Genomic DNA, 9,173 nt, shown 5'->3' on the forward strand with positions numbered 1-9,173 from the left:
TTTGGCTTTCTTTCTATATTTCTTCACATCCTTTAGCAAATTGAACATCACTCTTCTCTGAAACATTTTTCTACGAATGTTTTTTAAAATCTATTTTTCTTTTTAAGTCATTCTTTCTTACTTCTGATTGTACATTAGCATTTAGTATATTCTGTCGATTGTTTTCTACTTGAAACACTATTTCCAGTGGATATATTTTTTACATTTTTTCTTTGCTTGAGGATATTTTTTTATAAAATCCTTAGTCTGCTTACCAGAAGGCTTTTTCTTTTTTCCTACATGAGGTTCTTCAACTAATTTTTGTTGTCCAGTTGTCTTCAAATATAGATGTTGTTGCTGTTCTTTTCTCTTTCTTGATTTTATAGGCATCTTTAATTTATTTCAGTGTTGTTCAGCAATACCTGAAAGAAACAAAAAAAAACATACCTTTATGTAATTTAAATATTTTACTATATTTTTTATGAGCTTTTCAAAACCTATCATATGAGCTGTCCCTCTCCTACGACTGCAAGTCTTACACAATAAAAGCTACACAAATTAAATCTCTGAAAACAATTCCTGTGTGCACACTCATGGTGTGATTCTAGGCAGAAAACGATATTTGATTGGCAATTTCAAAGCACATTTACTACTGTGGTTTTGCAAGTGATAATTACTGTAACAGCCTGACACATTTTCCTTATAGTTTAGAGAGGCAGAAAAGAGCACATGTCCTAACAGCTACTTGAGAGCATGAGCATGTGGAACCTGGGTGAGTGATTAGACTAGAGCAAAGGAAATGAGCCTTGGTGACGTTGAATGTGGTAGCGTTACACACTACTAACTAAAATACCACACAGTGCTGAATACTTAGCATGGGAGTGCAGGAGAAGCAGCTGCCTGTGTGCTAAGAGCGTACTTCTGGAGACTGTGTCTTGTCAGGTTCAAGAGAGATCTGCATGGACGCTTGCACAACTGCATGAAGACTGCAGAGATGTATGTGAGAGTACATGATGGTTAAGGGTTAATTGGAGTTTTGAACATGTAGGATCTACCTCACCGATTGCAGGAGTGTAAGGAAAATCTACCCTGTTGTTTTCAAATGTGTTAGCATTTGCCTCTCATTTGTGAGATATTGATTTGTGCTGAATGCTAGCCATCACAGTTCAAGAAAACAAGCTGCCCCTTTCCTACGAATGCAAGTCTTACAGAACCAGACCACCACGAATTAAATCTGTGACAACAATTCATTTCTGCACACAGACTCATGGTGTGATTCTAGGCAGAAAACGATATTTGATTGGCAATTTCAAAGCACATTTACTACTGTGGTTTTGCAAGTGATAATTACTGTAACAGCCTGACACATTTTCCTTATAGTTTAGAGAGGCAGAAAAGAGCACATGTCCTAACAGCTACTTGAGACCATGAGCATGTGGAACCTGAGTGAGTGATTAGACTAGAGCAAAGGAAATGAGCCTTGGTGATGTTGAATGAGGTAGCGTTACACACTACTAACTAAAATACCACACAGTGCTGAATACTTAGCATGGGAGTGCAGGAGAAGCAGCTGCCTGTGTGCTAAGAGCGTACTTCTGGAGACTGTGTATTGTCAGGTGCAAGAGAGATCTGCATGGACACTTACACAACTGCATGAAGACTGCACAGATGTATGTAAGAGTACATGTGTGGTAAGTTTTAATTGGAGTTTGTAACATGTAGGAACTACCTCACCCATTGCAGGAGTGGAAGGAAAATCTACAATGTTGATTTCAAATCTGTTAGCATTTGCCTCTCATTTGTGAGTTATTGATTTGTGCTGAATGCTAGCCATCACACTTCAAGAAAACAAGCTGCCCCTTTCCTACGAATGCAAGTCTTACAGAACTAGACCAACACGAATTAAATCTCTGACAACAATTCCTTTGTTCACACAGACTCATGGTGTGATTCTAGGCAGAAAACGATATTTGATTGGCAATTTCAAAGCACATTTACTACTGTGGTTTTGCAAGTCATAATTACTGTAACAGCCTGACACATTTTCCTTATAGTTTAGAGAGGCAGAAAAGAGCACATGTCCTAACAGCTACTTAAGAGCATGAGCATGTGGAACCTGGGTGAGTGATTAGACTAGAGCAAAGGAAATGAGCCTTGGTGATGTTGAATGTGGTAGCGTTACACACTACTATCTAAAATACCACACAGTGCTGAATACTTAGCATGGGAGTGCAGGAGAAGCAGCTGCCTGTGTGCTAAGAGCGTACTTCTGGAGACTGTGTATTGTCAGGTGCAAGAGAGATCTGCATGGACACTTGCACAACTGCATGAAGACTGCACAGATGTATGTAAGAGTACATGTGTGGTAAGTTTTAATTGGAGTTTGTAACATGTAGGAACTACCTCACCCATTGCAGGAGTGGAAGGAAAATCTACCATGTTGATTTCAAATGTGTTAGCATTTGCCTCTCATTTGTGAGATATTGATTTGTGCTGAATGCTAGCCATCACAGTTCAAGAAAACAAGCTGCCCCTTTCCTACGAATGCAAGTCTTACAGAACCAGACCACCACAAATTAAATCTCTGACAACAATTCCTTTGTGCACACAGACTCATGGTGTGATTCTAGGCAGAAAACAGTGTTCCTGGGTGATACCAGTACACCTTAACTTATGGTGAAGACATACTCCATAATATCTTATAAGTTCAAGGCAGTTAAATATATTCCAAAACATAAAATGTAAAACACAACTTTAAAACAAGAATCACATTTATATTTTTGATATCAAGATGCACCACATACATCCCCTCTCAAATTCATAACTCACCTTTAAAAGTAGTTAGTTGAGAAGAAATGTGGCACTCACACAGCAGATTATCAGAGCCAGAATCTCTGAACTGTACACCTCTCAGCAGAACCAGTAAATGGCAATCTTTCCCTCTCTTTTTTCACACATAAACATGTTAACTTCAAATCACAGTGCTTTCCACATTTTTTCAAATGGAAACACACATTTCTATTGGTTGCAAATTTAAACCGTTTTCCAAATGATCCCTACCCCCAACAGGACTTCTGTCTGCTACCATAGCAACAGGTCATGGAACACTGGTGTGAGCAGAGAGGTCAGAAGTTCAGCACACAAAGTTTCTAATCCAAAGAGCAAAAGTGCTTGACTTTTCAAACCTAACAGCAAATCCAAAGTAATGTTTTGTGGGAACACATTTTTCTGAACCAATACAAAACATGCTTTTAAAAATTTAAACATACAGCCTAGTTTTTAGTGTTGAATGGTCTGAAACAGCCAATGAGTTCTTTTTATTTTAAAAAAAGTATGTAAGCCTCCATTTTACAACTATCTTTCTTTTCATATTGCCATTCTACTGAAAGACACCTTCTGAGTGCATCCAGATCTCATTGAAAGATGTTCACAGTGTGGATTGTAGGTCATAGCTATGTCTTCTGGAGTGAAAAGTATGCAGAAAAAACAGGTATTGTGAAAGACCTTGCTTTGCCAAATGTAGACATTAAATGGATTGGTCAGAGAGGGTTAAAGTGGCACCAATTAATGCCTTTGGTGAAATCCTTTCTACATCTCCCACAGCCTGATCTTATAATTGTGCACTGTGGTGGAAATGACCTAGGCACTTTAACTGGGGTAGGTCTGGAAATGCTTGTTAAGGACACCTTTGTGCAATTTATGTCACTTTTTCCACAAACTACCTTTGTATATTCTAATATATGCCAAAGGCAAAAGTGGAACTGGTCCAACCAATATTGTCCGCAGATTGACAAAGCAAGAAAGCACGTCAATAAGTCTGTTTCTGCTTTCCTCAGAGACTATGGTATGGGTTCTATATACCACAACAACTTGCGTTACAACATGCAAGGCATTTATAGAGGAGACGGTGTTCATTTCACAGATGAAGGCAACAGAGTCTTCCTCTTGAACTTTAGACTCTGCATCGGTACTTACTTGTAGGTACAAAAAAACACTCAATGAACACAACAGTTCTTTTTAGAGCCAACCAACATCTTAACACTTAAACTTGATTTTTAATTCTATTTTTTTATGTTTTTTTTGCCGCCGTGCGCGCACAGTACGCGCACCGTGCGCGCACCCCGCGATATTTTTTTAAAATGTTTTTTTTTTGTGACCTAAGGGGTCTTTCATGGTCCCCCTGAGAAGGCCTAGGGGGTCAGGGACTCTCTACCCTGCCCCCTTTTCACGTTCTTCACTTGTGTTTTTAGCTCTCTTCTGCCTCTAAAACTCAAAATGGCGGCTGGGGGGTGCGCGCACCGTGCGCGCATCCCGCGATTTTTTGAAAAAAAAAAAAGGTTTTTTTCACCCTTCGGGGTCCTTCAGGGACCCCCTGACAAAGGCTAGGGGGTCAGGAACTCTCTACCCTGCCCCCTTTTCACGTTCTCCACCTTTCTTTTTCCCTGTCACACACACAACACACAAAATGGCGGTCGACACTTTCTGATTTCGACCGATTCGAATGTTGACTGTCATGAATCCACCAATCAGAATTACGCTTGCGCACGGCACCGTGCGCGTGCTGTGCGCGCAGGTGCGCGCACGGTGCGCGGCTATAGATATGTATGTGCTTTTAACTGCAATTTTCTCAGGAACTACTGAACAGATTGACACCATATATGCAAAAGGCACATCCCTGACCTGAGGACTACCTCTTTGCCAAATTTCAAGTAATTCTGTTCAGCCGTTCGGGCTGTACCTTCGACTAAAGGTCCTATGTGAAAATGCATGGGGAAAACGCGTTTTGGGACCCCCCTTTTTTCTCGGCCCTCGCTTGACGAATCACCCGAGACTTTCAGGGTAGGAGCTGAGCGGAGCGCCCCATTAGTTTTAAAAATTTCGCGAGGATTCGTCAACCGGCGCCAAAGTTATTCAAAATAGAATTTTGAGAACTCCTATGGAAACTCGGTCCTAACTATAACTATCTACTGGCGACCGCCAGTAGATAATATCCATATATATATTCAATGAAAAAATATATATAGTTACTGAAAAAGCAAAGGTTGCAGGGACGATAAATTTAGGCTCACATTTCACTCGTACAAAAGAAAAAAGAAAAAGAAATTCAGCAGTTATAGTTACCTGAGGTAACTACAACTTATGCTCCTGTATGCACTGCTTATTACCTCACATATTTCATCACTCATGACATGGTCAGTGAATTATGTTGAACCTGGCCCATTTTGAAAGTTTATCTCCAAACTTTTTGCATTTTGCCTCCTATTTTTCTGACCTGCTTTTATTTGCTACAGGACTCTGGGCATTTTAGCACTGCTGATCAGTGCTAAAGTGCAGTTGCTTCCTGTGTACATTTTGATTCTGATTGGTTCTCCATGATTGGCATGCATGTTTGATTTACTGGTAAGCCCCTAGAAAGGTGACATTTGTGATCCCAGGGTCAGAAAATCAAATGCTACTGGCTTGGCAGTTCGGGCTCGACTGTTTCCAGAAGAAACAAGATCAAGGCTGATTTGCATATGGCTGGGTCCAAACTGGGGTGGTGTGGTAAGCAAAAGTATGATGGATTAAATCCAGATCCTTGTGACTCGGGATGAATGTTTGCATTGTCTAGCATTCCATCCATCAATTGTTTCATTTGCATATGTCGCCCTAAGTGGAAGGGTATGCCCAAATGTAGGTCCCGTCCCCACTACTCCACTGGATTCAAACTTGCTTTGCTGATGAAGGGTGATGCCCTGAAACCGATCCCAGGATGCTTGTTTCCGGTCCAGGGAGGACCTGGCTTGCCAGTTCGGGTTGGACTGTTCCCATAAGGAACAGGGTCAAGACTGATTTGCATATGGCTGGGTCCAAACTGGGGTGGTGTGGTGAGCAAAAGAATGATGGATTAAACCCATATTCTTGTGACTGGGGGTGAATGTTCGCATTGTCCAGCATTCCGTCCATGAATTGTTTCTTTTGCACTAGTGGGCCGGCAGCACTGATATTGCCATCCACAGGAGTAGCCATGTAAACGTGACTCAGGCCTGCCATTGCAGTGTCTGAGAGTGCACATTTAAACTGTCATGTGTACCTGCTCAATGCTACCACTTGCCAGGCCCTAACCTTCTCTTTTACTAAATGTAAGGCACCCATAAGGTAGGTGCAAGGTACCCCCATGGCAGGATGCAGTGTATGTGAAAGGTAGGACATGTATTGGTGTGTTTTACATGTCCTGATGGTGAAATACTGCCAATTTCATTTTTCACTATTTCAAGGACAAGCTCTCACATAGGATGTCATTAGAGCTGCCTTGTAAGTGCAACTTTCAATTGGGAACAGATAGCGATTTGGAGTTTGGGCTCTCTGAGCTCAGAATGTAAAAACACATCTTTCAGTACAGATGTTTTTTAAACTGTGTGTAAGAATATGACGCTTTTAGAAAGTAGGCATTTTCTTGTTTAACCATCCTGTGGCTCTGCCTGCGTGTGGAATCAACATTTCATTTAGACTGAGAGGGGCATGTTTGTACATTCACTCTAGACAGTCACACAAAGGAAATTGAGGTATGCCCTGCATATCATGATGGCCCATCACCAGGCTGATGGGCCGTTCTGAGCTAAAGTGGTGGGAGGAGTTATAGTGGTGCTGTCTCCACCCCCCCTGGAGTGTGTCTGGCAGGACAAGACCTTGTGTACTGCAAAGACAAAAGGGGTATATGTATTTGCCCTAAAACCCCAGACATTTAGAACACTTCTGGATCAAGAGGAGACTCTGCAGAGGAGAAGAGCTGAAGAGTTGTAAGGAGTACTGCCCCTTGCTGTATGTTTCTTTGCTGGGTTGGCCTGCAGATGCTGCTTCTGATTTGGAAAGAAAAAGGACTGGACTTTGCTGCGCATCCTGCTTGTGAAGTTTCTCCAAGGGAATGTTTGTTCTTGCCGCCTGTTTTTTTAAAATTAAAAACACTTTTATTTAGCTTTTGCATGGAAAAAAACTGGTGATGTGCATAATTAGTACAGTGTCATAAATCAGTTCAGATATTACATATACAATGTCCCAATGGAGTGATGCCCTACATATAAGTGTGCTTGCCTCCGGTTAAGAAGTCTCAGGGTCCTCAAAGGCTTCACCTGCAGCATTCTTAAACTCCACTTCTGGGAGTTCTGACCTGCCAAGTGATGTTTGTTCCAGTTCTGGGCCCTCGATGGTGGCTACTGCTGCAAAAAGCTACAAAAGACTTGAAAATCAATGCATTGCCCTTCCAGCATTTTTTCCAATGCAGCACCGTTGTGCGAGGAAAGTTTCCACTCACCACCACTGTGCAGCCGAAGAAATTGATGCAGTGCCTGCTTTTGGCCAAAGAAATTGCCACAGCCCTAGTTCAGCGCACCATGCCTCCAAAGTCCGAGACCCCACACTGACTCGGATGCATTACCTGCTGTGCGGCTGAAAGAATTGACATATCGTGGGACCACGGCTGAAGAAATAGATGCAGCGCCTGTTTGCCACCCCTGCATCAACCTTCAGCTCGTCCAGATTTCCACGCATTGCACCTGTCTGCCAAGTTTTCCACTCTATCACCCACAGACCAGAACCGTCTTGTATTTCAACGCAACGCTTTCCCTTACAGTCTGGATTCAGAGCAACACTTCTCCTGCATGCAGCAGAATTGATGCATCGCCTCCCCAGGGACACAGGAATTAATGTGTCGCTGTGTTTTCTGATGCTTCCCGCCTCTGCTGCTGTTTTTCTTGTCAATTTTGACATATCTATGGTACTTTGTGTAAAATAACCGCATTCATTGAGTTCTATGGACAGAATTGCTTGAAACCTTGAAAAAGTGATATTTTGTGTTCTGCATGTTGGATTTTTATCATTCTGGTCTTGTTTGGTTTAGATAAAGAATGTTTATTTTTCTAAACTGGTGTAGTGTCCATTTGTATTGTTTTCACTGCATTACTGCGTGTCGTTTGTACAAATACTTTACACATTGCCTCTGGGATAGGCCTGACTGCTCGTGCCAAGCTCCCAAGGGGGTGGGCAGGGGCTATCTTGGGTTTGTTACTCCCTTATCCTGACTAGAAGGACAATTTCCTATTTGGACAGGTTTATATGGGTGTGTGCCTAGGTGTGTGAGTGATTATATGGATATGTGAGTGGTGTTGGGGTGTGAGTGTGTAAGTCGTATGGGTATGTGAGTGGTTGTGTGGGTGTGTGATTGATCATGTGGGTGTGTGATTAGATGGTGAGTAGTTGTATGGGCTTGTAAGTGGGTGTGTGAGTGGTTCTATGGGGGTTGTCAGTGCCTGTGTAGATAAGTGAGTTGGTGTCTCGCAGTTCAATAGCGAAATGGGCCTGTAGGAGTTACAGACATCAGAGGGCAGATCAGGGGGCAGATTTATAAGCCCTGTGCGTCACTTTTGTGCTGCCGCAGCGGCGGCGCAAAGCCAGCGCCATGCTGCAGCAGATTTACAACGTGACGCATCTAGGGAGATGCGTCACGTTGTAAAGCTTGCGCCACATGTGGGCGTACCTTCACAGGGGGGGGCGTTCCGGCACTGGAACGCCTCCGAAAAGTGGCTGAGTGAAATCTACAAGATTTCACTCAGTCACTTTTCCGGCCATGCTGCGTCAAATCCCTGCGCCTGCTTGAAGCAGGCGTAAGGATTGACGCATCATTGTACCGATAGGGCACCCCCGAGCCTTGCTGAAGCTGCGTCGCGCTTGCGACGCAACTCCAGCAATGCGCCACCCTTCCGCCATCAGATACGTCACGCATCTGTTTATCCTTGCGCCACGATGCGCTGCATTGTAAATGCGGCGCATCTATTGTGGCGCAAGGGTAAACTTGCGGGACGCATCTTCCCTGGCGCATCCATGCTGATTTGCAGGGATGCGCCAGGGAACATAAATCTGCCCCTAGGTCGTTTATATGGTTTTGGGATCAGGGTTAGTGTGGCCTCATTCTAGGAGGTGGGGCTCTCTCTTCCATTCTCAAGTATAGCTGAGAACAGCCTCACCATTACTGGAGTAAGATAGTCCCCTAGTTTCTGATATATCTCGGTGGGGAGACCATCCAGACCTGCAGCTTTACTTGATTTCCCTGCTATAATTGAGTTCCTAATCTCGCCTTCTGACATCGCACTGTTGATGACATCCTTCTGAGCTTTGCTAACTAAGCGGGGAACATCCTGGCCCAACCATCCCTCCACCTG

The sequence above is a fragment of the Triturus cristatus genome, chromosome 5_2, assembly GCF_964204655.1.
Source record: "Triturus cristatus chromosome 5_2, aTriCri1.1, whole genome shotgun sequence".
Lineage (NCBI taxonomy): Eukaryota > Metazoa > Chordata > Amphibia > Caudata > Salamandridae > Triturus > Triturus cristatus.